General features: G+C 50.6%; 1 protein-coding gene across 1 annotated transcript in view; it reads left to right on the forward strand.

The window, feature by feature from the left end:
* UNC80 (unc-80 subunit of NALCN channel complex) overlaps positions 1-26,280 on the forward strand; it is a 2,521,865-nt gene that overhangs the window by 2,049,417 nt on the left and 446,168 nt on the right. The gene's annotated exons all lie outside the window — the stretch shown is intronic.

The raw sequence follows: 26,280 nt of genomic DNA on the forward strand, positions 1-26,280 counted from the left end.
GGTGACCACTGTTTTTCTATGCTCTACCTCTAAAAATGGTAGTACTTTCCTAATGGTTTTGAGGATAAAGTGTGTGGAAGAGGCAAGTGCGTTGATCTGAGGTTTAAAGGATAGTGAATCATCAAACAGGATGCCTAGATTTTTCACCTTAGTCACAGGGGAGGGGAGAGTTCCCATTTCTTCAGGCCACCATCTTGGGGACCAGAAGTTGTCTTTGGAGCCAAGAGTAGTACTTCTGTCTTTGACGAGTTTAGCTTCAGACAGTTTTGTGCCATCCAATTGCCCACTTCTCGCATACAGCCTTTAAACCTGTCCGCTGTGCTATCTATTTCACCCGGCAGCACTGACACCACTATCTGTGTATCATCAGCGTATGCTGTGAGGTTAAAACCAAAGGATCGAATTATCGGGGCTAGGGTAGAGACGTAGACATTAAAAAGGGTCGGGCTTAAGGAGGAGCCCTGGGGCACTCCACACGGGAGCTCGAAAGGGTGTGATTCAAAGTCCCCCAGTGCCACTGTCTGAGTCCTGTTGGAGAGGAAGGCCTGCAGGATCTTCAAAGCCTTTCCTTGAACTCCGCAGGCCCTCAACCGGTCCACCAACAACTTGTGATGGACCGTGTCGAAGGCCGCGGAAAGATCCAACATGATCAGGGCGGCTCTTCCTCCTCCGTCCAACACTCTTCTAATGTCTTCCACAGATTTGATTTTAGCGGGGAGTCCGTGCTGTGTTCTGGACGGAATCCATGTTGGCATGGGTCTAGATGTTCTCCTATTCTTAAGAAAGTGCTTAGCTGCGTGTTTAAAGAACCTTCCATAATTTTGGCTGGAAGGGGCAATCTGGCAATAGGCCGGTAGTTGTTCAGCTCGGCTTTGTCCAGATTGTTTTTTTTTAGGAGGGGTAAAATGGAGGCCTTTTTCCATTTTGCGGGAAATTCCCCCCTGTCCAACATGAGGTTGAAGAGGGGAGTAAGTCCGGCTGCGATGGTAACCGGAGCTAGTTTAGCGATGGCAGCAGGGCAGGGATCATGAGGGGAGCTCGATTTTATCTTTTGAAGCCGGCTCACTACCTCTTTCTCACTGATTTGAGTGAACTGTAGGAGTTTATCCGGTCCTCTGTCTAGCTCCGAGTTAAGAGTGGGGGCTTCCGAAGACATTTTTATTTGACTGTCTAGGGGAGAAAAGATTTTTTCAACTTTTTCACGAAAAAATGTGGCCAGGTTCTCACAAAGTAGGAGACTGGGGGGTACTTCTATGGTTTTGGGGACAGCCAAGGAAGACACTGTTCGAAAGAGCTCCTTCGGGGCATTGCTGGCTTCTTTAATCTTCTTCGTAAAGAAGACTTGTTTTGCCTGCTGTATCCTCTCTTTGTAAGCTCTTTGCTCGGTGTTAAGAATTTTTTTGTCTGACTCACTGAAGGTTGTCCGCCAGATTTTCTCCCTTTTTTTACACACGATTTTGTGGTTCCTAATCTCATCGGAGAACCAAGGGGCGGAAGGGTTTGAGCGTGTGGAGAAAGAGGTTTTAGGGGGAGCCAGTTGAAGACATGCTGCCTCTTGCCATCTAGTATAGGCCTGGGTCGCATCTTCCGTATTTCCTGAAAGGGGTTCCAGGGTTGACTTTATTACACCTTCCAGCTCCTCTCGTTTTATGTTATTCCATTTCCTGATCTGCCTTGGAGTGAGTCTGGCTCTATATGGTCTCCCAGGGGGGGCTAAATTAACGTTAAAATAGACTGCAAAGTGGTCTGACCATGGAATGGGCTGGAGTGATAAAACATTAAGGCTCGGGTGGTTTGAAAAAATTCCGTCCAGAGTATGCCCTGCCTTGTGGGTCGGACCGCTGACCAGTTGCTTCAAATCCACCCCCTGTAATAGGTCGGTTAGATCGTGAGTGTCTGGGTCCGAATCGCATTCTAGATGGAAATTAAAATCGCCTAATAAAGTGAACGCTTGGGCGCTGGCAGCAGCCTCTACTATCTTACCCAAGGCTACAAAGAAAGGGGCTTTTGTTCCAGGAGGCCTATAGACGAGACAGCCTCTGAGGGTTTGATGGTCTGATAGGGTGTAATTGAAAAGAAGAGTCTCATCTGGACCTGTGGGCCCCGGTTGGAAAGACCCTCTGAAAGAGCAGTGGTAAATGATAGCTAAACCACCACCTTTCTTCTTCTCTCTATTTTGGGTATAGCAGACATAATTAGGGGGGTAGCGTTTACTATGTCAGGGCCAGAGGCGGCGTCGGTCCAGGACTCTGTGATAAAGGCTATCATCACTCCAGCGTCCTGAATCAGCTCCGCTATTTCTGTACTGTGTTTGACCAGGGATCTGGCGTTAAGGAGAAGACACTTAGCCGAAGGCGGACTTTTCCTGGCCGGTTTTTCCTTGTTGTCCCTGGGGGGCGCAATCGGATCCCAACATATTCTTGGCAAGGCCTGTGAACAATTAGTGCATCTAAAAGGGGCCTTCCCTGCTTTAACCCCTGTTCGACCTGGGCCTCTTGGCAGGGTCATCCCTAAACTTTTTGCCTTCCTCCAATACTCTCTCTGACCTATTTTGTTTGGTTTAATGACTCTGGGCACTTTACCACCGCTGACCAGTGCTAAAGTGCATATGCTCTCCCTACTGAAAAGTGTACATGTGATTGATGTCCATGATTGGTTAATTGGATTTACTGTTAGTCCCCAGTAAAGTGCACCAGGAGTAAGGAGAAGACACTTAGCCGAAGGCGGACTTTTCCTGGCCGGTTTTTCCTTGTTGTCCCTGGGGGGCGCAATCGGATCCCAACATATTCTTGGCAAGGCCTGTGAACAATTAGTGCATCTAAAAGGGGCCTTCCCTGCTTTAACCCCCAATTCCAGAGTTGTGCAACTTGCTGAGATAACCTGTACCTCAACGCCCACAGAGCCTCGCTGGTATAGGTGAGCCTCGAGGTCGGGTTGGCTTGGGCCGGAGCAGAGGTCCTGGCCCTAGGTGCGGGTCCGGCGCGGACGGGCGCAAACGGGCTCGCCTTTGGCTGCGCTCCCTAAACAGGTGTGCCATTTTATGCACGTGGGGACGGGAGGGGCAGAGCACTAGTCTGCTCGCCCAGCTCCTCACCCAAGATGGCGGGACCCACGGAGGGTTTGGCTCCAGGTCGAGTCCCCCGTCAGTGATCTGTGCAAATTCGCTTTTTTTAAAATCAGCAGTGATGAAGGTTTTTAAAAACAAGTTAAATCTTACAGCAGTAACAAAGATAATGCTTCGGTCCCGGCTTCTGCCTCAAGACCGTGCAGTCACATACACACTATTCAGTCAGTGTGGGTGCGAGTTCAAGTCCCCCGTCAATGATCTGTGCAAATTCGCTATTTTAAAAACAGCAGTGATGAAGGTTTTAAAAACAAGTAAAATATTACAGCAGTAACAAAGATAATGCTTCGGGTCCCGGCTTCCGCCTCAAGACCCTGCAGTCACACACACACACTATTCAATCAGTGTGGGTGCGAGTGAGACCAGGGTTTTTATGCACGTGGGGGCAGGAGGGGCAGAGCACTAGTCTGCTCGCCCAGCTCCTCACCCAAGATGGCGGGACCCACGGAGGGTTTGGCTCCGGTTCGAGTCCCCCGTCAGTGATCTGTGCAAATTCGCTTTTTTTTAAATCAGCAGTGATGAAGGTTTTTAAAAACAAGTAAAATGTTACAGCAGTAACAAAGATAATGCTTCGGGTCCTGGCTTCTGCCTCAAGACCATGCAGTCACATACACACTATTCAGTCAGTGTGAGTGCGAGTTCGAGTCCCCCGTCAATGATCTGTGCAAATTCGCTATTTTAAAAACAGCAGTGATGAAGGTTTTAAAAACAAGTAAAATATTACAGCAGTAACAAAGATAATGCTTTGGGTCCCAGCTTCCGCCTCAAGACCGTGCAGTCACACACACACACTATTCAATCAGTGTGGGTGCGAGTGAGACCAGGGTTTTTATGCACGTGGGGGCGGGAGGGGCAGAGCACTAGTCTGCTCGCCCAGCTCCTCACTCAAGATGGCGGGACCCACGGAGGGTTTGGCTCCGGTTCGAGTCCCCCGTCAGTGATCTGTGCAAATTCGCTTTTTTTTAAATCAGCAGTGATGAAGGTTTTTAAAAACAAGTAAAATGTTACAGCAGTAACAAAGATAATGCTTCGGGTCCTGGCTTCCGCCTCAAGACCGTGCAGTCACATACACACTATTCAGTCAGTGTGGGTGCGAGTTCGAGTCCCCCGTCAATGATCTGTGCAAATTCGCTATTTTAAAAACAGCAGTGATGAAGGTTTTAAAAACAAGTAAAATATTACAGCAGTAACAAAGATAATGCTTCGGGTCGAACTCGTGTTCAGACTGCTGGGCGATGGCGAAGAATACCTTGAGGGAGCGGGCGATGAAGTTGCACGTGGTTCCGCAGTCGACACTGTCTAGCGAGACTCTGAGGAGTTCACGATCTCGTTCGAGGAAGAGGAGGTCGCTGGATCGCTCACAGAGCCCTAAGTCCTCTTCCTCCCATTTGAGGTCTCCAGGGACGAGGCATAAGAAGAAGTCCATGCAGACTTTGACTTCACCTCAACGGGTGTCTGTCGTCGAAAGAGGTAAGGCCCTCCGACGCTCTAGGCACGGTTCTGCAGAGCCACAGTCAACTATGCGCCTCCCTCCATTTCCGGGAGCCAGAGCGACCCCCGCTCAAATTAAAGATTTTTATGAGACCATGCGCCGGTCGTGCCAACGCGACTTTTCCCAGTGTCAAACCAAAGGCGGTGCCCGCGACATCACCGGCGAGAGCCGGATTCTGATTCCGACGTCGAAGGATCCCTGGGATTCTATTGTGTCACCTGGGCACTTTGTAGACACAAGTCCTTGAGGAGGCCCGGGCTGTGCTCTCCCTCGCTGTCACGGTCGGGAGAGATGCAGCAACATTCACCATTCATTGTGGTTTGGTTATGACTGGTTCGCTGGGCAGGTCTATTTCAACGACAGTGGCATTGAGGCGCCACGCCTGGCTTCATACTTCTGGCTTTTCGGTGGATGTCAAAGCCAATGAGATGGACATGCCCTTTGATGGAACCTGCCTTTTTGGGGAAAAGGCTGACTCGGCCCTGGTCAGGTTCAAGGACTCTCGAGCTTCGGCCATATCCTTGGGCCTCTCCTCCACTCCTTGTGGTCAGTCTTCTTTTCGCCCCTTTCGTGGCAACGGAAGGGGTTTCCAGCCATATCTGCCCTATCCTGGCCACCGTCCTGCACAGACTACCCAAGCCGTACGTGGACGCGGTACATTCTGTCCTCGGAATGGAGGTCAGAAGTTGTCCGCCACACTGCCCCCAACAGCCTCAGCCTCCAAGTACTCCTAAGCTGATTCTGCAAGACCACACTACTCCAGTGGATGGAAGAATTTGTCATCATCTCCCCTGCTGGAGATCTATGACAACAGACAAGTGGGTCTTGCAGATCGTCCAGGAGGGATCAGTGACGAAATATCGATGGACAGAATATCGACTGTCCAGAATATCAGTGCCAAATATTGAGGGACAGAGTCCCTATCTACAAAAATGTAAGTATGAAAATATCGATGTTTAAAATGTAGTTACCTAAAATATCGAATTTTTCAAATGTATTAAATATATTATAAAAGTAATTAAATATTAAACAGAATGAAATAAAACATAGTTAAAATAATGTAAATAAGCTTAACATGTAAAAATAATAAATGTAATATAAAAAACATAATAAGTATGTTTTAACATGTATATATATATATATACTTAATATTATAAAACAATTATTAATCTTAATTATAAAATATTTAACACATTATTAAAATATATTTACATATAGATAAATAAACCTGTAATATAACTATAAACAATATATAATTTAAATAATTCAAGTAAATAAAAATGTTAATTAATAATTTACACTACATTAAATATAACAAAATTAAAAACATTGCATTGCTAAGGGAATAAAATTAGTTTTCACACTCCAACAACTGCAAAAGTAGGGAATTTGTTGGATAGCGGGTGGGTACAAATTGCTATTCCTACTCCAGCCAGTGGAACAGTAGGGAAAGTGTTGGATAGCGGGTGGGTACAAATTAATATTCTGACTCCAGCGAGTGGAACAGTAGGGAAAGAGTTGGATAGCGGGTGGGTAAAAATTACTATTCCTACTCCAGCGAGTGGAACTGTAGGGAAAGTGTTGGATAGCTGGAGTGTAAAAATTACTATTCCCACTCCAATGAGTGGAACAGTAGGGAAAGTGTTGGATAGTGGGGTTGTAAAAATTACTACTCTCACTCCAGTGAGTGGAACAGTAGGGAAAGTATTGGATAGCGGGTGGGTAAAAATTACTATTCCTACTCCAGCGAGTGGAACAGTAGGGAAAGTATTGGATAGCGGGAGTGTAAAAATTACCATTCCCACTCCAGCAAGTGGAATAGTAGGGAAAGTGTTGGATAACAGGAGTGTAAAAATTACTATTCCGACTCCAATGAGTGGAACAGTAGGGAAAGTATTGGATAGCGGGTGGGTAAAAATTACTATTCCAACTCCAGCGAGTGGAACAGTAGGGAAAGTGTTGGATAGCGAGAGTGTAAACATTACTATTCCCACCCCAGTGAGGGGAACAGTAGGGAAAGTGTTGGATAGCAGGTGGGTAAAAATGACTATTCCCAATCCAGTGAGTGGAACAGTAGGGAAAGTGTTGAATAGCATAGGGGAATAACTTAGTATACCCACTCCTGCAATATAATTACAATTAATTAACAATTAACTGATTAATAAAAATGTATTTACCTCCCACCATTTCCTCTATAAACGTCACCTCCAATATTGTAAAATATTAATCAATTAACATAGTTAATTAACTATTAATTAATTAGCTAATGACAATTAACAATAAAAATAACCATCATATAATAGCAATAAGTACATTTGTAAAGCGCCATGGTTACACTAAACCCAGTGTGTCCCCACGTCAGCCAGAAAACAAAGCCCAAGCCACACCTGACTTATCGTTTAGGAAAGAGAAATGTTTTAAATTTTTTCCTAAAACATCTCTCTTGGGTCTCCATCCGGAGCTCCATCTGGAGGGCATTCCATTGTTTTGCCGCCAGTAGTCGAAAGGATCGGCCACCCATCCTGGATTTTTTTATAGCCGGAACACGTACCAAACCAACCCCACCTGTCCTCAGCTGACACGAAGGAATGTGCGGGGACACAAGTTCTGCTAGGTACACTGGGGCCTTTCCCTGCAGAATCCAGTGGCAGACACAGAGTGCTTTAAAGGCGATTCTTTCTTTAATCGGGAGCCAGTGAAGCGCCGCCCGAGCTGCCCTGGCAGATGACCTTCTTGGGCGCCTCAAAATGAGGCGAGCGGCTGCATTCTGCACTTCCTGCAGGTGCAACAAGCATCTGGCTGGTGTGCCTAGATACAGAATGTTGCCATAGTCTAGCCGTGAAGTCACCAGCGCATGGACTAGCGTCTTCCTAGCCGCCATAGGTAGTAGGTCCAGGGTTTTTCGCAGCACCTTCAGGATTCCGAAGCACGTACCTGCCACCCGCCTAGTTTGGTAGTCGAAAGAAAGGCTAGGATCTAGCCATACTCCCAGGTTTTTTGCCTGTGCACATGGCGTAGGCGTCACCCCCAGGTTCAAGTTCAATTTCAAGTTCCAAAATTTGTATAGCGCACTACTCACCCAGAGGGTCTCAAGGCGCTTGAGGGAGGGAGGTGCTTTAACTATCGAATATCCAGGTTTTTAGTTGCTTTCTGAAGGAGAGGTGGTTCTGTGTAAGGCGGAGGTGGGTGGGGAGAGAGTTCCAGGTTTTGGCCGCTAAGTAGGAGAAGGAACTTCCCCCCATGGTGGATCTGTGGATGCGCGGAATAGCGGCGAGGGCTTGATTGGACGATCGTAGTTGGAGGGAGGGGGTGTAGAAGGATAGTCGAGTGTTGAGGCATTCGGGTCCTAGGTCGTAGAGGGCTTTGTGTGCGTGGGTGAGGAGACGGAACGTTATTCTCTTGTTGACAGGGAGCCAATGGAGGTCTTTCAGGTGGCCGGAAATGTGAGCTTGCCGAGGGATGTCCAGTATGAGTCTGGCTGAGGCGTTTTGGATGCGTTGGAGTTTTTTCTGTAGTTTGGCTGTGGTTCCGGCGTAAAGGGTGTTTCCGTAATCCAGTCGGCTTGTGACCAGTGCGTGGGTGACCGTCTTTCTTGTTTCGGTGGGGATCCAACGGAAGATTTTTTTGAGCATGCGTAGGATGTTAAAGCATGATGATGAGACGGCGTTGACTTGTCTGGTCATCAAGAGGGAGGAGTCCAGGATGAAGCCCAGGTTACGTGCATGGTCCGTAGGTATGGGTGCGGTTCCCAGGGCCGGTGGCCACCATGAGTCGTCCCAGGCAGAGGGGGATGATCCTAAGATGAGGACTTCCGTTTTGTCCGAGTTTAATTTTAAACGGCTGTTCTTCATCCACTCGGCTACTTCTTTCATTCCTTCATGTAAGTTGGTTTTAGCAGTGTTTGGGTCTTTGGTGAGGGAGAGGATCAGCTGGGTGTCGTCTGCGTAGGAGATGATGTTGAGGTTGTGTTGGCGTGCGATGGATGCGAGGGGACTCATGTATACGTTGAAGAGGATGGGACTGAGTGATGATCCTTGTGGTACTCCGCAGATGACTTCGGTGGCCTCTGATTTGAAAGGGGGGAGGCAGACTCTCTGGGTTCTTCCGGCGAGGAACGAGATGATCCATTCCAGTGCTTTTCCTTGTATTCCGACGTTGATGAGGCGTTGTATGAGGGTGCTATGACAGACTGTGTCGAAGGCTGCGGAGAGGTCAAGTAAGATGAGGGCAACTGTTTCTCCGTTGTCCAGTAGTGTTCGAATGTCGACTGTTGCTGCGATGAGGGCGGTCTCGGTGCTGTGTTTGGCTCGGAAGCTGTATTGTGAAGGGTCGAGGGATTTGTTGGATTCGAGGAAGGCAGCGAGCTGACTGTTGACGGCTTTCTCAATTACTTTGGCAAGGAATGGGAGGAGCGAGATGGGGCGGTAGTTCTTAAGTTCGGTGGGGTCTGCTGTGGGTTTCTTCAGAAGGGCGCTGAGTTCGGCATGTTTCCAGTTTTCGGGAAGGTAGCAGAGTTGAAGGAACAGTTGATGACATCGCGGAGATGGGGTGCGATGATGGAGTCTGCTTTGTTGAAAATGTGGTGGGGACATGGGTCGGTTGGCGATCCTGAGTGGATGGAGTTCATCAGGCGGATGGTGTCTTCGGTGGTGATTGGGTTACAGGCGCAGAGGTTGTTAGAGTGCGGTTTTGGTTCGGAGGCGGGTGGAGTGGACTGGTCTTCGGACTGGTTTTCAAAGCTTTTATGTATTTCGGCGATTTTGTTGTGGAAGAATGAGAATAGGGAGTCGCAGAGGTCTTGGGAGGGAGTGATGTCGTTGGTGCCGGCGGTGGGGTTAGTAAATTCTTTGACGATGTTGAATAGTTCCTTGCTGTTTTGGGCGTTGTTGTCAAGTCAATCCTTTAATGCTGATTTCTTGGTGGAACGGATCAATTGGTGGTGTTTGCAGGTGGCGTTCTTGAAGGTGGCTAGGTTGTCAGTGGTTGGGTTTTTTCTCCAGGTTTTCTCGAGAGTACGACAGAACTTCTTGGATTTCTTAAGGTCATCGATGAACCAGGGGGCTTTTTTGCTGCCTTGCTTGATTAGATGGTTTTTCAAGGGTGCTAGTTCGTCGGCGCTGTGGGTGATCCATTGTGTGAGGTTAGTGGCTGCTTGGTTTGGGTCCGATGATTTGGCAGGGGGGTTTTGGTGAAGTGATGTGAAGAGCTGGTCGGTGGTGATTTTGTTCCAATTTCTTCGAGGGGTAGGTTGTGGGGGGTTGTGGGTCGTGGACTTTTTGTAGTTGAAGTGAACGCAGCTGTGGTCCGTCCAATGGAGAGCTGTGGTGCGATCGAAGGAGATGTGCTTGCTGGAGGTGAAGATAGGGTCGAGCGTGTGTCCGGCAAAGTGGGTGGGGGTGTCAACAAGTTGTTTGAGTCCGAGATTGGCCAGGTCCAGAAGGGTGGTGGTGTTGCTGTTGTTTTTCTTTTCCAGGTAGAAGTTGAGGTCTCCCAGTAGAATGTAGTTCTCGGAGGGGAGGGCATGTGGGCTGATGAAGTCAGTGATGTCTTCACTGAATTGTGTGCGGGTCCTGGTGGTCTGTAGATGAGGGTGCCTCTGAGTGTGGTTTTGGGGTCGGTGTGAATTTGGAAGTTATGGTGTTCGGCGGTAGCGAGTGTGAGAAGTTGGCCCGATATGCAACGTTCGCTATTCTAGCGACCGCTATGTATCGTTCCAACGTCCCTTATGGTGTTTGGTTGTAAGTCAACCTATAGACCAGCTATCCTAGTAGCGTGGATACGAGCAGTCTAAGGCTAAAGACTCGAGAGGGCGCGTTAAGCCAGCTGTTTACCACACATGTACCCCTTGAACACCCAGTGAAAGGACACCACACAAGTGTTATGAAAATAAACAGTATTTATTAAGAATCACAACAGCCCTGTACTCTTTATGAGGACAGGGTACTAAGCACAAACCAAATCTCTTTAGCAAATACTTCAAGTGCACAATAAAAACAAGTGTCCGAGGACACGGAAAGGTTAAGGTCTCGGGCGGACCCGATAAGGCAAGTCGGAAGCGAGGGACTCGGGACCCTAGAGTAAGGAGGCTATGCAGGCACCGAAATGCCGAGTTACCTAGCCACGAGGGCTGCGGCTGCACAAGTCTTACAGGCGTCGGGGTCTTCGCTGACGAGCCAGGAGCCGGAAGAAAGGAGTTGCTGGCCGGCGACCAGTGCTGAATAGTTCGTAGGGATCCAAGCCTGGATCGGAGATTGATGAAACCTGAAAGCAGAGGGGACAAAGTTCGTACTACTAGCCAGTAGTCAGAGGGTACCAGGAAGGCACCGGTTGGCCGTCACCTCGACCAGGTGAGTGGGCGACGCTAGGCTCTGCAGTCTCACGGACCAGGAGGCGTTGTCGGCGACCACGGTGGAGGTGCGAGCTGTCCCACGAAGGATGATGCTGTCGGCGTCGCTGGGCCCAGGATGGGGCAACAAGCCTTGGCAGATCTCAGGGCCACGTGGTGGGCCTAAGATGGCGTCTTGAGTGGACCAGGAGGGTCCGGGGTGCTTCTCGCAAAGATGGAAGCAAGGGCCAGTCTGGAGCAACCAGTCCAGCAGTGATGATTCTCGGATGTCGTCACAGAAGGGCACAAGCCAGCGGCTAGTGACCAGACAACAGGCTGAGCAGCGAGCAGAAGGGCCCCACGCAGATCGTGGAGATGCTGGGAGACTGCACTTTGGTGCTGGAGCGGCTCAGGGTCGGGGCTTCTCGGACCCCAGAGCACTCACCAGAGAGTTACCTCGATGGTCGTGCTGGTTTTTAAGAGCGTGCAGGTTCTGATGATGGCCGGTCCCTCGAGGTCTCGTCGCACCCACAGATCACAGCTGAGCTGATGACGTGGGTAGAGGTCAGAGGTGCCAGGGAAGCCGGTTCTCGTCGAGCTGGGCCGTCGGATTCCTTGAGGAAGGACTTACAGCAAACCGCAGAGTTCTTAGTTGGTGCCCGCTGATGCAGGGTGACTACTCCTTAGTCACAAGGGAGAAATCTTGAGAAGAGTCTTGAATGTCCTTTCGTAGAAAGTAGTTCTTGAATCAAAGATGATCTAATTTGGAAGGGTCCCCGCTCCGGTCTTTATTCTAAAGAAAGGGGTGGGTACATGACTAGGTCCTGCCCTAAGGGTGGGACCAGGAAGGGGGGTAGTTACACCCCTCTCCCCTGCCGGGCTTTCCCCAGGCCAGGGCTGTCGCCCCTGGAACTGGTTCTAACCGGCAGATGCGCAGTGAGCACCGGGGTGCCACTCCGCAGTCACCTTCTCGCCAAAGCCCTACCTACCCAGAATACACAAACCCTGTCTGGGACGGTGCGAACACCGCCCTCGACAGGAAACCCTTTGTCCAAGTGCTCCTCGCTGGAAGGACTCCCAGCAGCAGGAGGTCAGACTCGTGTCTGTGGTGGCAGCATCCATTTTGTGGAGCTGAGGCTTCAGTTAACTTTAACCGGGGTTCACAGTTACGTACATGTCGTGTCCCTCTAGAAGGGTGGGATGCTAACCTCATCGCCAGAATTGGTGAGAGGGGAGCACCCCGATTCGTATGACACCTTACTCGACATGCCTTGATAGCGCGACACCGGAGTTACCGATATGGTACGCGTTATCATGGAACAGCTATTGGGTCTTGATTCCGCAAGCTGCAACCGGGCTCGGCTCGGGCCTGAACCTAGCTCACACGAGCCCACGCACTCTGCCTTCAGGATTGTTAAGGCCTGCCATAGGAGTGACTGATAGGAACTCGGGTGTCCATTGTATGGTTAGATATAGAGCTAATATACCTAAAGCAAAGTGTGATTACACGACTTCGCCCCAGCTGTCATGCAGCCAGTTGTGTCAAATTTAGGAGGCCAGCCAGGGGTGGCATAATACATGCTGCAGCCCCTGGCGGCCCTGGGTACACCTATGCCCTGCGTTACGGGGTCTGATAAGGTGGCCCAGTACCAATTGGTAAATGCACCTAGGGTACATATCGTAATTTAGAAAGAGAACAGCCAGGCTGTGGGTCTGATTAGCAGGCCCACAGCCAGAGAAAGTCGTAAACCAGTGAAACAAAAGCAAAAAATCTGGGTGATCATAGGATTGCAGACCCTACTCTCCTACAGCGAGGTCATCGTTTGAACTGGTCATGATGCGGATGGTGTTCTTATGGACGATGGCGATGCCTCCTCCTGTTTGGTTGGTGCGATCTTTTCGGATGATCTTGTAGTCTTCCGGGATGGCTATGGCGATGTTGGGCGCTGATGAGGCGTTCATCCATGTTTCTGTAAGGAAGGCGACGTCCGGCGATGCAGTGTCGAGTAGGTTCCAGAGTTCAATGGAGTGTCTGTGGACTGAGCGGGTGTTGAGCAGGATGCACTTTAGGTGGTTAGTGTCGGAGCTTTGTTTGGAGTTTGTGGATTTGGTGTGGGTCTTGATGCAGTCGAACTTGCAGGAGTGGCAGGTGAAGGGTCCATGGGTGTGTCCTGGGGCGGCTTGGTAGCAGTTTGGGAGTCGGCCGGGGTTAAGGGCTGAGAGGGTTGCAGCGTCGTATGTTATGCGGGTGGAGTGGGAATTGCGGGGGGCAGGGGGTCTGGCGCTGGGCACGGTCCAGGCACGGACGGGCGTAGACAGGCTTACCTTTGGCGCACCTTCGGCGCGCATGGGGCGCGACCGCTGTGCGCGACTGCTTCGCGTAAAGGCATCTGTCATAAGAGGGCAGTGGAGGGGGGAGGTGCGAGGGAGGAGCAGCTGGGAGGCGGGAGCGGGGTGGAGAGCCGGGCAGGGAGGCACAACAACAAACAACAAAGCAGTCCTGGGGCCACCATGCCAAAGACCACACAGTCGGGGCCCGCCCCACCATCAGCACCTCCGTCTTGTCGCCATTCAGCCTCAGGCAGTTATCAGCCATCCATGCAGCCAATTCTTGCATGCATGCCCTGAAGCTGGAGGAGGCCGACTCCGGAGCCTGGGTTAGGGAGCCCAGCAGCTGTGTGTCATCGGCATAGGATATGACCCTGATCCCAAACCCCTCCACAATCTCCGCCACGGGAGCAACATAGATATTAAACAGGGTAGGGCTCAGGGTCGATCCCTGCGGCACTCCTTGACTCAGCTTGAAGACCCGGGAGTAGTGTTCGCCATGTCTCACCTGGAAGCACCGCCCCGACAAGAAGGATTTTAACCAACCCAAGGCAGTACCAGACACCCCACCTTTCTGCAAGCATTTCACCAGGGTATGGTGGGCTACAGTGTCAAAGGCGGCACTTAGGTCTAGTAGAATTAAGGCCGCCATTTGACCAGCGTCCACAAATTGTCGGATGGACTCAGTGGCAAAAAGCAGAGCGATTCGGTCGAATATCTGGCTCGAAGCCGGACTGGGTTGGGTGGAGAAGATCATGTTCCTCAATGTGGGCCGTTAGTTGTACATTCACCACTTTTTCAGCCACCTTAGCGAAGTATGGCAAAAGTGAGATAGGGCGTAGATTGTCTAGACGCTCTAACCCAAGGTGGGGTTTCTTCGGGAGCGGCAGGACCACAGCTTCCTTCCAGCAGCCAGGGACGCAACAAGTCTTAAAAGAGGTCGTCACCAGGTGCCTTATAAAAGGCTCCAGGCATTCCAAACTCCCTTTTAACCTTATTGGAGGAGCCGGATCGCTAGGGGATCCAGACTTAATGCTGTTACAGATTTTAATCAGTTGTTCCGGGAGGGGGGTATCGAGAATTCCTTCAACCCCCCTCCCTCCACCACAGGTTCTCCATCTTCCAGCCCCATCTCACCGCCCCTTGCCGCTTCCGGGAAGGTGGAATAGATTTTTTCCAACTTTTCGGAGAAATATTCGGCTATCTGATTACAGAGTCCCTCTGAGCCCACAACCGGTGCTGCTAAGCTGGTAATGGGGGTTAGCTCCTTGTAGACCTTGAAGAGCTCCCGGGTTGAGCTACTGGCTGAATCAATTCTCTCTAGAATATGATCCGCCTTGGCCCTTCTGATAAGTTTGTGATAGTTCCTTAATTCCTTTTCATAAAGCTCTTTCCCCTGCTCTGAGTAATCTGCCCTCCAGATCCTTTCCTGCCGTTTACATCCAGCTTTAGCTGCTCTCAGGGATTCTGAGTACCAAAGGGCAGATTTCTGGGTTCTGAACTGTTTTTTCTTAGCCCATGGGGCCGTGCAGTCCAGGGCCTCCATGATGCGTCGATCTAGGTTTTTACAGGCTGATTCCGCATCGCTGTCCCCCGGCGGGCCATCCTTCCCCAAGGCCTTATTAAAAAGTCCCTGTGAAAAAATCCCCCATCTCCTAGAGACCGCTATCTTGCTGCTGGGTACCGCTCTCTTAGTCATCGGACTTCTGATCGCAAACGACACCAAGTAGTGATCCGTCCACATAACAGGGAGGGGATATGGGCCAAAATATCCTCCCAATTTGTAAACAGAGGGTCCAAAAGATGTCCCTTTATGGGGCCGTGGATCTGAGTTTCAATTGGAAAGTGGCCATTTCCTGGCAAAATTCACTAGCAATGGGGCAGGTCTTATCCTCCAAGTGCAGGTTCAGGTCCCCAAGTACTATGAATTTCTCATATTGCAAGGCCGGTTGCGCTAGGTAAGGCAAAGCCTTTTGCCTGGCCCGGTGGTCTATAGATAAGGACCCCCTTCATAATATAGTTTTGATCCACCTCAAGTGTAAAGGACCATGCCTCACACTCCATCAGGCTGATATCCTCTAGCGTGCAGTGGACATTGTGTTTATGAATAATTGCAATTCCACCTCCCCTGCCACCTCTCCTATCCACATGGCTAATGGCATAGCCCTTTGGAGCAGCTTCTATGATATCCGGGGATGACTCCTCATCTAGCCAGGTCTCCGTGAAGAACAAGATATCAACCTGATCGTCAACCAGTAGGTCGTAGATCTCCCGCCTGTGCTTCCCCAGTGACCGGTAGTTCACTAATCAGCACTTAAGATCACTGGTTGCCCCTTGATCCTCCCTGTTACCACCGAGGCTAAATGAACAGAATCTACAACTTCAATCTAAATTAATTCACACAATCAACAGTATAAAACAACTTTTAATAAATATTATCTAAAATAAAAACTGCGGAGGATCACTTAAAGCTGCTTCAAGAGGAAGTTATGGCTCTTTTGGCCAAAGGAGCTATAGAAAGGGTTCTAGTTTCAGAAGTAGGCAGTGGATGTTATTCCCGCTACTTTCTGATTCCGAAGAAGAACAAGGGGTTTTGGCCCATTTTGAATCGGACCGTCAATCTCTTCCTCAAAAAGGAGGCATTCAAAATGCTCACATTGGCTCAAGTCTTGTCTGCCTTAGACCAATGAGACTGGATGGTAGCGCTGGACCTGCAGGATGCCTATTTTCACATTCCCATCCTGCCGGGCCACAGGCATTACCTGCAGTTCAGGTAGGCCACGAGCCCTTTCAGTTTACCGTGCTCCACTTCGGTTCACCAAGGTGATGGTGGTGGTCGAAGCTCAACTGTGCAGGTTAGGGGTTTCAGTCTTCCCCTACCTCGACGGCTGGCTGTTGAAGGCGTCCTCGCCCCAGGCAGTCGTCTCCTACCTTCAGACTACGGCGGACTTCCTGTATTCGCTGGGGTTCTTTATAAACATGCCGAAGTCACTCCTTCCCAGATGCTCCCTTTCACCGGAGCTGTTCTGGACACAGTGCAGTTTCAGACTTATCTATTTATTTATTTTGAGAGTTTCATATAGCGCTAGCCAGATCTGAAGCTATCAGAGCTCTTTACAGCCTTATCACTCGTATGATACATTAACACAGTAATATGTACAGTGGCTTATGACACATCGCGTTGCCTTTGTCATAGATAGCACAATGTCATTTGTAAGATAAGTTATCACAGTAGTTTCTACAGTGTCTCATGCTGCTTCATGTAGTGTTGTCGCAAAAGCATAATGACTCGTGACGAGATTGGTTCAGGGAAGGGGGATAGAGGAGGTAGTCATGAGGAGAGTGGGGTAGAGGTCATAATGTCAAATTGTCTGTGTGCTGCTGTGGGCAGGCATCGGCAATTAGGCTGTAACTATCCATTTGGGAGGGGTCGATTGAGGAGGAGGTCTTTGAGCTGCCTTTTGAAATTTAAGTAGGAGGGGTAAGTCCTGATATGGACTGGTATGGAGTTGCAGATTTTGGTCGCATTTCCTGCAAAGGAATGAGATGCATTTTTATGTTTGCGAGTTTTCGGAGCGATCAGGAGTAGAGTATTGGTTCTCCTTAAGCTTCTTGTCTGACCGACCTTCTGGAGTTTGGAGGCCAGGTATGCAGATTTCCCTGTGTGTTGCGCTTTGTGCATGAGGCAGGCAGTTCTGAAGTTGGCACGCATTTCAATTGGGAGCTATTTGAGCTCTCGGAGTGCAGGTGAGATGTGTTCATATTTCTTTACTCCGGTGTCCATTCTGTTTGCTGCTTTCAGAGTTGTTCTGAGAGGAGCTAGGTGGGATTTTTCTGATCCTGTGAGAGTTGCATTCCCGTAGTCCAGTCTGGACAGCCCCAGGGATTGAGTGGCTTGTTTGAAGTCGTTCGGAGGGATGAAGGGATTTATTTTGTTGAGTACTTTAAGGTTGAGGAAGGCGCTCTTTGCGGTATACTTCATGTGTTTGCTCATGTCTAATTTAGGGTCCAGAGTGATTCCCAGCGATTTTACAGAATCGGCTAGGGTGGGGTTGTAGTTGGGAGCATCAATAGCTTTTAGCCACTTAGTGATTTTGGGGTTCTTCTCCTTGTTGGAGATGAGGAGGAATTCTGTCTTGTCTTGCTTTAGTTTCAAGTGGTTGTGTGATAACCAGTGTTCTCTTAGAGTGTCGTTCAGTCTCTGAATGTTTTCCATGGAGGAGTTTTCCAGATAGATCTGGGTATCGTCTGTATAGAGGTGGAAGGGAATGTTGGGTTTTTTGAGGATGATGCTAAGGGGTTCCATATAGATGTTGAAGAGTTGCGGCTAGAGTACTGATCCTTGGGGGACACCCCAGCTAATGGGAAGTAAGTCCGACGTGAAGTTTATAATTTTTATTCTTTGGGTGCGGTTCTGTAGAAAAGAGGTGAACAATTGTAAAACCACCTCTTCTGCTCCAACCCTTTCTTGAAGTGCCTTAATTAGTAGCTGTGGTCAACTGTGTCGAAGGCTGCTGATAGGTCCAGGAGTATGAGTAGGCAACATTGGCCTGTATCAAGAGAGTTGTGCATATCATCAGTTACATTTAGGATCGATGTTTCTGTGCTCCAACCTTTTCTGAAACCCGATTGGTGAAGGTCTAGAAGGTTGGTGCTGTCCAGGTGTTGAGTAAGTTGGAGGAGAACAAATCTTTCCAGGATTTTTGCTATGAGAGGGAGGTTGGAGACGGGCCTGTAGTTGTTCAGATGGTTTGTGTCAGAGCCCGTTTTTTTCAGTAGAGGTGTGACTTGGCCGGTTTTCAGACAATCAGGCATGACTCCAGTACTCAGGGAGCTGTTTATAATCTTGGTCCAGTGCGGTGCTAGAGAGAGTTTGAGCTTTTTGGCCAGTTGGGCAGGTATGGGATCCAGGGCATGAGCTGAGGGTTTGGCGGTGGAAATCATTTTGATCACCTCTGCTTCGGAGATGGGATTGAACGATTTCCATTAGTTTTGGGGGAGGTTGTGTGTGATATCTTCTGTCCCTGGGTGTGATTTATCCTCCCGAGCAGCGAATCCAGGATATTAAGGTTAAGATTCCAATATTTTAGCCTCTGTCCTGGATTTCGGTGAGGTTGACTCTGAGGCTGTTGGGCCTCATGGCCTCCTGCATCCTGTTGGTAAGGCACACGAGATAGCGTATGCGGGCTCTGCAGTGGGACTTGAAGTTCCAATGGGCACAGCATCAGGGGAATCTCACCGGGTGGTTCAGATCTCGGAAGGAACTGCGAAGGATCTGCAGTGGTGGTTAACGAACTGAGATTGGGTCAGAGGAAGACTTTTCTCCCTTCTCCAATCAAATCTCACAATTGTGACGGATGCGTCACTTCTGGGATGGGGCGGCCACTTGGGAGAGATGGAGATCAGGAGTCAAAGAAACGTGTTGGAGCTCCTGGCGATTGGCTTGGCATTGAAAGCATTTCTTACCTCTGTCAAGGGGACGTTGCTGCAGGTGTTCACGGATACCACCACCACCATGTGGTACTGCAACAAGCAAGGAGGGGTGGGTCTTAGACCCTTTTTCGAGAGGCCCTATGTCTCTGGACGTGGCTGGAACATCAGGGCATAACCCTGGTGGTTCAACACCTGACAGGTTCTCTGAACGCCAGGGCAGACGATCTCAGCCTGGAAAGCCTGGCGGATATCACAAATGGCGTCTCCAGTCGGAGGTGGTGCAAGGTCTCTTTCAGCAGTGTGGAGAACCTTGGTTAGATTTGATTGACTCCGTAGAGAACGCGCAATGTCAGCAGTTCTGCGCGCTGGAGTTTCCAAGGCGGCTATCGCTCGTTTCATCACGAGTAGAGCTCAGGCCTGTTGTATGACTTTCCGCCCATACCACTTCTGCCCAGATCAGAAGCGACCGGGCCCAAGTCATCCTTGTGACGCCGGACTGGGCAAGGAGAGTCTGGTATCCAGAGCTTCTGAGCATGAGTGACAATCCTCCGATCAGGCTGCCCCTTTGGGTGGATCTTCTCTCTCAGCAGCAGGGGAGGGTTTTCCCACCCAAACCTGTCAACTCTGCACCTCCATGCATGGAGATTGAGCGGCGGCAGTTGATGGCTTTGGACCCTCCTCCCTAGGACTGTAATGTTATTCTGGTGGGTAGGCATCCCTCCAGTAAGTCGGTATACGCCTGCTGTTGGCAGAAATTTGTATCATACTGTACAGAAAGGTCTTTTGACCCGCCTTCTGCTCCTCTTTCTACTGTACTTTTGTTCATTCTGACCCTGGCCCAGCAGGGCTCTGCTTTGGGAACTCTCAAGAGTTACCTTTCTGCTCTGTCTGCTTTTTTGCAGCTGTCAGACCAACCTTCTCTCTTTAAATCTCCTATTGTAAATAGATTTCTAAAAGGGCTGGGTCACTTTTTTCCACCCACGCCCTTTATTATGCCACAATGGGACCTTAATTTGTTCCTCACTTATTTGAGGTGCGCTCCTTTTGAGCCTTTGCACAATTGTCTCCTGCAGCTGTTGGCCATCAAAACAGCCTTCTTAGTGGCAATTACATCGGCCCGGAGGGTGAGTGAGTTACAGGCATTATCCAGCTTGCCTCCTTATTATATGTCTTTTCAGGACAGGGCATCATTTTTACCACAGGTTGGGACCCCATTCCATCTGGGTCAGTCCATCACTTTGCTCACCTTCTGTGCTTGACCACATTCCTCTAAGGATGAGGAGCCCCTCCACCAACTGGATCCAAAAAGAGCGTTGTCGTTCTACCTTGTCCGCACAAGAGAGTCACGGGTGGATGACCAACTCTTTGTAGAGTATGTGGGAGTAAAGAAGGGAAAGACAGTGTAAAAAAGAACCATCTCTCACTGGGTTGTTCTCTGAATTACAATTTCTTATGCCTTGGTGAAGAAGCAGCCCCCTGAGGGATTGAGGGCCCATTCCACCAGGGGAAAGTCTGCGACTACAGCCTTGGCACGGGGTGTCCCAGTCTAAGACATCTGTCAGGCAGCGACGTGGGCATCATTGCACACGTTTGCAAAACATTATTGCCTTGTTGGTCAAGTGCACAGGGATGGACACTTTGCCCGCTCAGTCGTGCAAGACTTTTTAGTCTAGTCCATGAGTCCCCAACCCACCGCTGGGATGCCATGGTTTGGGTATCTGATTCTAAGGTAAGGAATCTGCTGCTAGCTTTCTCTATCAGATGAACAAGTTACTTACCTTCGGTAACGCATTATCTGGTGGAGACTCTATCTAGCTGCAGATTCCTTGCAGTCCACCCATGCCTCCCCGCTTTGCAAAATGATTTTGTAGGTCCAGGGTTTCTCTCCTTTCAGGGCCCTAGTTTTGCACACGTTTACGTCAGTCACTTCGTGGCTCTGCCCTTATGGCGTGGAAAAACGAAAAGTACTGACGTCCAAGCGCCTGGGTGGTGCCTATGTAGGCACTGCGATTCAGAAAAGGGGGTGGTGATGGACAGAGTTTCTGAATAAAGCAGAATACTTCTACCCAGTCAACAGATCAGGGCTTGATCTATCACCGTTTTTAGCTCACTGCACCATCCCAGCTCAGAACCTGGCTACATGCAAATTAGTCTGTCCCTGACCCAGTGCATCATGGGAACAGGGCAGACCAAACTACCAAGCCAATTCTTATACTGGAAAGGAAACAAGCTTCCGGGGACCGGTTTCTGGCATTACAGCCGTCTTTGGCCCGGCTTGCTTGAATCCTGATGGTGCAGTGAGCAAGGGACTCATGTCTGAGTATACCCTTCCACGCTTATGGTGGACAAAATGATTCAGAAAAGGGGGTGGTGATGGACAGAGTTTCTGAATAAAGCAGAATACTCCTACCCAGTCAACAGATCAGGGCTTGATCCATCACCGTTTTTTAGCTCACTGAACCATCCCACCTCAGAACCTGGCTACATGCAAATTAGTCTGTCCCTGGCCCAGTGTATCATGGGAATAGGGCAGACCAAACTACCAAGCCAATTCTTATACTTGAAAGGAAACAAGCTTCCGGGGACCGGTTTCTGGCATTACAGCCGTCTTCGGCCCGGCTTGCTTGAATCCTGATGGTGCAGTGAGCAAGGGACTCATGTCTGAGTATACCCTTCCATGCTTATGGTGGACAAAACGATTCAGAAAAGGGGGTGGTGATGGACAGAGTTTCTGAATAAAGCAGAATACTCCTACCCAGTCAACAGATCAGGGCTTGATCCATCACCGTTTTTTAGCTCACTGCACCATCCCAGCTCAGAACCTGGCTACATGCAAATTAGTCTGTCCCTGGCCCAGTGCATCATGGGAACAGGGCAGACCAAACTACCAAGCCAATTGTTATACTGGAAAGGAAACAAGCTTCCGGGGACCGGTTTCTGGAATTACAGCCGTCTTCGGTCCGGCTTGCTTGAATCCTGATGGTGCAGTGAGCAAGGGACTCATGTCTGAGTATACCCTGCCACGCTTATGGTGGACAAAACGATTCAGAAAAGGAGGTGGTGATGGACAGAGTTTCTGAATAAAGCATAATACTCCAACCCAGACAACAGATCAGGGCTTGATCCATCACCGTTTTTTAGCTCACTGCACCATCCCAGCTCAGAACCTGGCTACATGCAAATTAGTCTGTCCCTGGCCCAGTGCATCATGGGAACAGGGCAGACCAAACTACCAAGCCAATTCTTATACTGGAAAGGAAACAAGCTTCCGGGGATCGGTTTCTGGCATTACAGCCGTCTTCGGCCCGGCTTGCTTGAATCCTGATGGTGCAGTTAGCAAGGGACTCATGTCTGAGTATACCCTTCCACGCGTATGGTGGACAAAACGATTCACAAAAGGGAGTGGTGATGGACAGAGTTTCTGAATAAAGCAGAATACTCCTACTCAGTCAACAGATCAGGGCTTGATCCATCACCGTTTTTTAGCTCACTGCACCATCCCAGCTCAGAACCTGGCTACATGCAAATTAGTATGTCCCTGGCCCAGTGCATCATGGGAACAGGGCAGACCAAACACCCCCTTTTTTGAATCGTTTTGTCCACCATAAGCGTGGAAAGGTATGCTCAGATGTGAGTCCCTTGCTCACTGCACCATCAGGATTCAAGCAAGCCGGGCCGAAGACGGCTGTAATGCCAGAAACCGGTCCCCGGAAGCTTGTTTCCTTTCCAGTAAAAGAATTGGCTTGGTAGTTTGGTCTGCCCTGTTCCCATGATGCACTGGGCCAGGGACAGACTAATTTGCATGTAGCCAGGTTCTGAGCTGGGATGGTGCAGTGAGCTAAAAAACGGTGATGGATCAAGCCCTGATCTGTTGACTGGGTAGGAGTTTTCTGCTTAATTCAGAGACTCTGTCCATCACCACCCCCTTTTCTGAATCATATGTAGGCACTGCAACGTCATAACCGATGCTACTGACGTCATTCACGACAAGCAAAACCAAATGGAGCCACCCAACATCGCGAGCCAGGGGTATTGATCAGCAAAACTTTCCAGATCCAGCCTGACGCCTGGGAAATTCAAAGGTAAGGAATCTGCAGCTAGATAGAATCTCTACCAGATAATGTCTTACTGAAGGTAAGTAACTTGATCTTTTGTGCATTTGGAGGTAAGACGGAGGGCCAAATAGGAAATGGTGCAAATCAGTCTGGGGGTGCAAATAAGCAGGATGTCAGTCAGTCTAGTGGATGGGGCTTTTGGGTTACTGCAGTGTTGGGTTGTGAAGGTGTGGGATAGGAATTAGTGAAGCGATGTGTGTTCGGCTCTCGCTGTCTGAAGAGGGATACCATTCTGTACTGAGCCTGCTAGGTTCTGTCACTGCAGAATCTGGGGAGGAGTCGAAGGGTGTCTTGGTCAACAGAGAGAGTAATGTCTCCCCCTATTGGGGCTTTAGGCCCAATAGGGGGAGACCTCTGACCCTGCTTTCAGGTTAGGTCGCCCCCACGCCACTGCCGCCTGCTCACCCCGGTCTCCTGCTGCCAAGGTGACCTGGTCCTCCCGCTTGCTGCCTCCGCCGCCGCCACCCTCCACGCACTCAACGTCGGCCGGAACCCCGCTTGCTTCTGAGCCATTCCGGAACGCACCCACGGACCCTTCAACCGCCAAACCTACAAATTCACCTGCCTCCGTACCTGCACCGCTCCCGCCAAGCCAGGAACCAGCGACACTCACCTCAAGTGCATCCTGCTCAACACCCGCTCCGTCCACAGACACGCCGTCGAACTCTGGAACCTCCTCGACACAACATCACCAGACGTCACCTTCCTCACAGAAACCTGGATGAACGCCTCCTCAGCCCCCGACATTGCCATAGCCATCCCGGATGGCTACAAGATCACCAGGAGGGACCGCGTCAACCAATCAGGAGGAGGCATCACCATCCGAATCACGACCAACTCCGATGACACCCTCACGGCCACCGAGCACCTTCACTTCCAGATACACAACAACCCCAAGACCACCCTCAGAGGTACTCTCATCTACAGACCACCGGGACCACGCACACACTTCAGCGAAGCCATCGCAGACTTTGTCAGCCAACACGCCCTAACCTCCTCAGACTACATTCTCCTAGGGGACCTCAACTTCCACCTGGAGAACAACAATGACAGCAACACCGCTGCCCTGCTGAACAATCTTGCCAACCTCGGCCTCAAACAACTGGTGAACACCCCCACCCACTATGTCGGCCACACGCTAGACCCCATCTTCTCCTCCAGCAAGCACATCGCCTTCAGCCACTTCACCCGACTACACTGGACAGATCACAGCTGCGACCACTTCAACTTCAGGAGAACCACGACCCACCACCACCCGCAACAGGTTCCCCGCAGAAGCTGGAGCAAGTCACCGCCGACCAACTCACCACCTCCCTCAGCCAGAACCCTCCCACCAACACGAGGGACCCCAACGAAGCAGCCCGCAACCTCACACAGTGGCTCACCAACTATGCCGATGACCTCGCGCCACTGAAGAACCCTCCCAGCAGACTCGGCAGCAAGAAAGCCTTGTGGTTCACCAACGACCTCAAAAACTCCAAGAAAACCTGCCGCCCCCTTGAGAAAGCCTGGCGCCATGACCAGACAACAGAAAACATGACAGCCCTCAAGAACGCCACCCGCAAACACCACCAGCTGATCCGCACCACCAAATGAACATCATTCAAAGAACGCCTGAACAACAACACCCACAACAGCAAGGAACTCTTCAGCATTGTGAAAGAGCCCTCCAACCCCAGCGCCTGTAACAATGACATCACACCCTCGCAAGACCTCTGCGACTCACTCGCCTTGTTCTTCCACCGCAAGATCGCCGACATACACAACAGCTTCGGCGCACAGACCACGCACCCAACCACCGAACCAGCGCCCTCCAACACCACCCTCTGCACCTGGACCCCGGTCAGCACCGAAGACACCACCCGCATGATGAACACAATCCACTACGGCTCCCCAACCGACCCCTGTCCACACCACATCTTCAACAAAGCCGACTCCATCATCGCACCCCAACTCCGGAACGTCATTAACAACTCCTTCGCATCCGCCGCCTTCCCGGAGAGCTGGAAACATGCCGAGCTCAGTGCCCTCCTGAAGAAACCCACAGCGGACCCCACGGACCTCAAGAACTTCCGCCCCATCTCGCTCCTCCCTTTTCCTGCCAATGTCATCGAGAAGACCGTCAACAAACAACTCTCTGCCTTCCTCGAGACTAACGGATCCCTCGACCCCTCGCTGTCCGGTTTCCGAGCAAACCACAGCACCGAGACTGCCCTCATCGCAGCCACCGACAACATCAGGTCCATGCTCGACAACGGGGAAAAAGCCGCCCTCATCCTCCTGGACCTCTCAGCAGCCTTCGACACCGTATGTCACCGCACCCTGATACAGCGCCTCAGCAAAACCGGAATCCATGGAACCGCGTTGGAGTGGATCATCTCGTTCCTCGCCGGAAGAACCCAGAGAGTCCGCCTCCCCCGTTCCGATCCGCGCCCACCGAAGTCATCTGCGGCATTCCGCAAGGATCCTCGCTCAGCCCCACCCTCTTCAAGGTCTACATGAGCCCCCTTGCAGCCATCGCACACCAACACAACCTAAACATCATCTCCTATGCCGACGACACCCAGCTGATCCTCTCCTTCTCCAATGACCCCGCCACCGCCAGAACCAGCCTCCAGGAAGGAATGAAAGATGTCACGGAATGGATGAAGCTCAGCCGCTTGAAACTGAACTCAGATAAGATGGAAGTCCTCATCCAGGGACCATCCCCCTCTGCCTGGGACAACTCCTGGTGGCCCCCTGCCCTGGGCACCGCCCCCAAGCCAGGCACGCAACCTGGGCTTCATCCTAGACTCCTCCCTCACAATGAGCAAGCAAGTCAACGCCGTCTCGTCATCCTGTTTCAACACCCTGCGTATGCTCCGAAAGATCTTCCGGTGGATCCCCACCAAAACTAGGAAGACGGTCACCCAGGCCCTTGTCACCAGCCGACAGCGCAGACAGAACTTTTCTGCACGACTCATCCTGGACATCTCTCGTCACAGCCACATCTCGGCCCATCTGAGAGACCTGCACTGGCTTACCGTCAGCAAGAGGATCACGTTCAGACTCCTCAACAACACACACAAGGCCCTCCACGACATGGGGCCCAAATACCTCAACAGCCGCCTCACATTCTACACACCCACCAGCTCCGGTCCGCCAGCCTCGCCCTCGCCACCGTCCCACGAATTCGCAGAACCACCACCGGAGGAAGATCCTTCTCCTACCTGGTGGCAAGGCTTGGAACTCCCTCCCCACCCACCTACGGCTGACCCAGGACCATCTCTCCTTCAGGAAACAACTCAAGACCTGGCTGTTCGAGCAGTAGCGACTCTCCCTCCCCCCAGCGCCTTGAGGCCCTAGCGGGTGAGTAACGCGCTATACAAATCTGCTGACTGATTGATTGATTTAGGCGATGATGCATCCACCTGGCCTCTTCACGGTGTAAATCCACCGCCTCTGCTTTCACCCATCAGATGAA

Source organism: Lissotriton vulgaris, chromosome 2_1 (genome assembly GCF_964263255.1).
Source record: "Lissotriton vulgaris chromosome 2_1, aLisVul1.2, whole genome shotgun sequence".
In the NCBI taxonomy this organism is placed as follows: Eukaryota; Metazoa; Chordata; class Amphibia; order Caudata; family Salamandridae; genus Lissotriton; species Lissotriton vulgaris.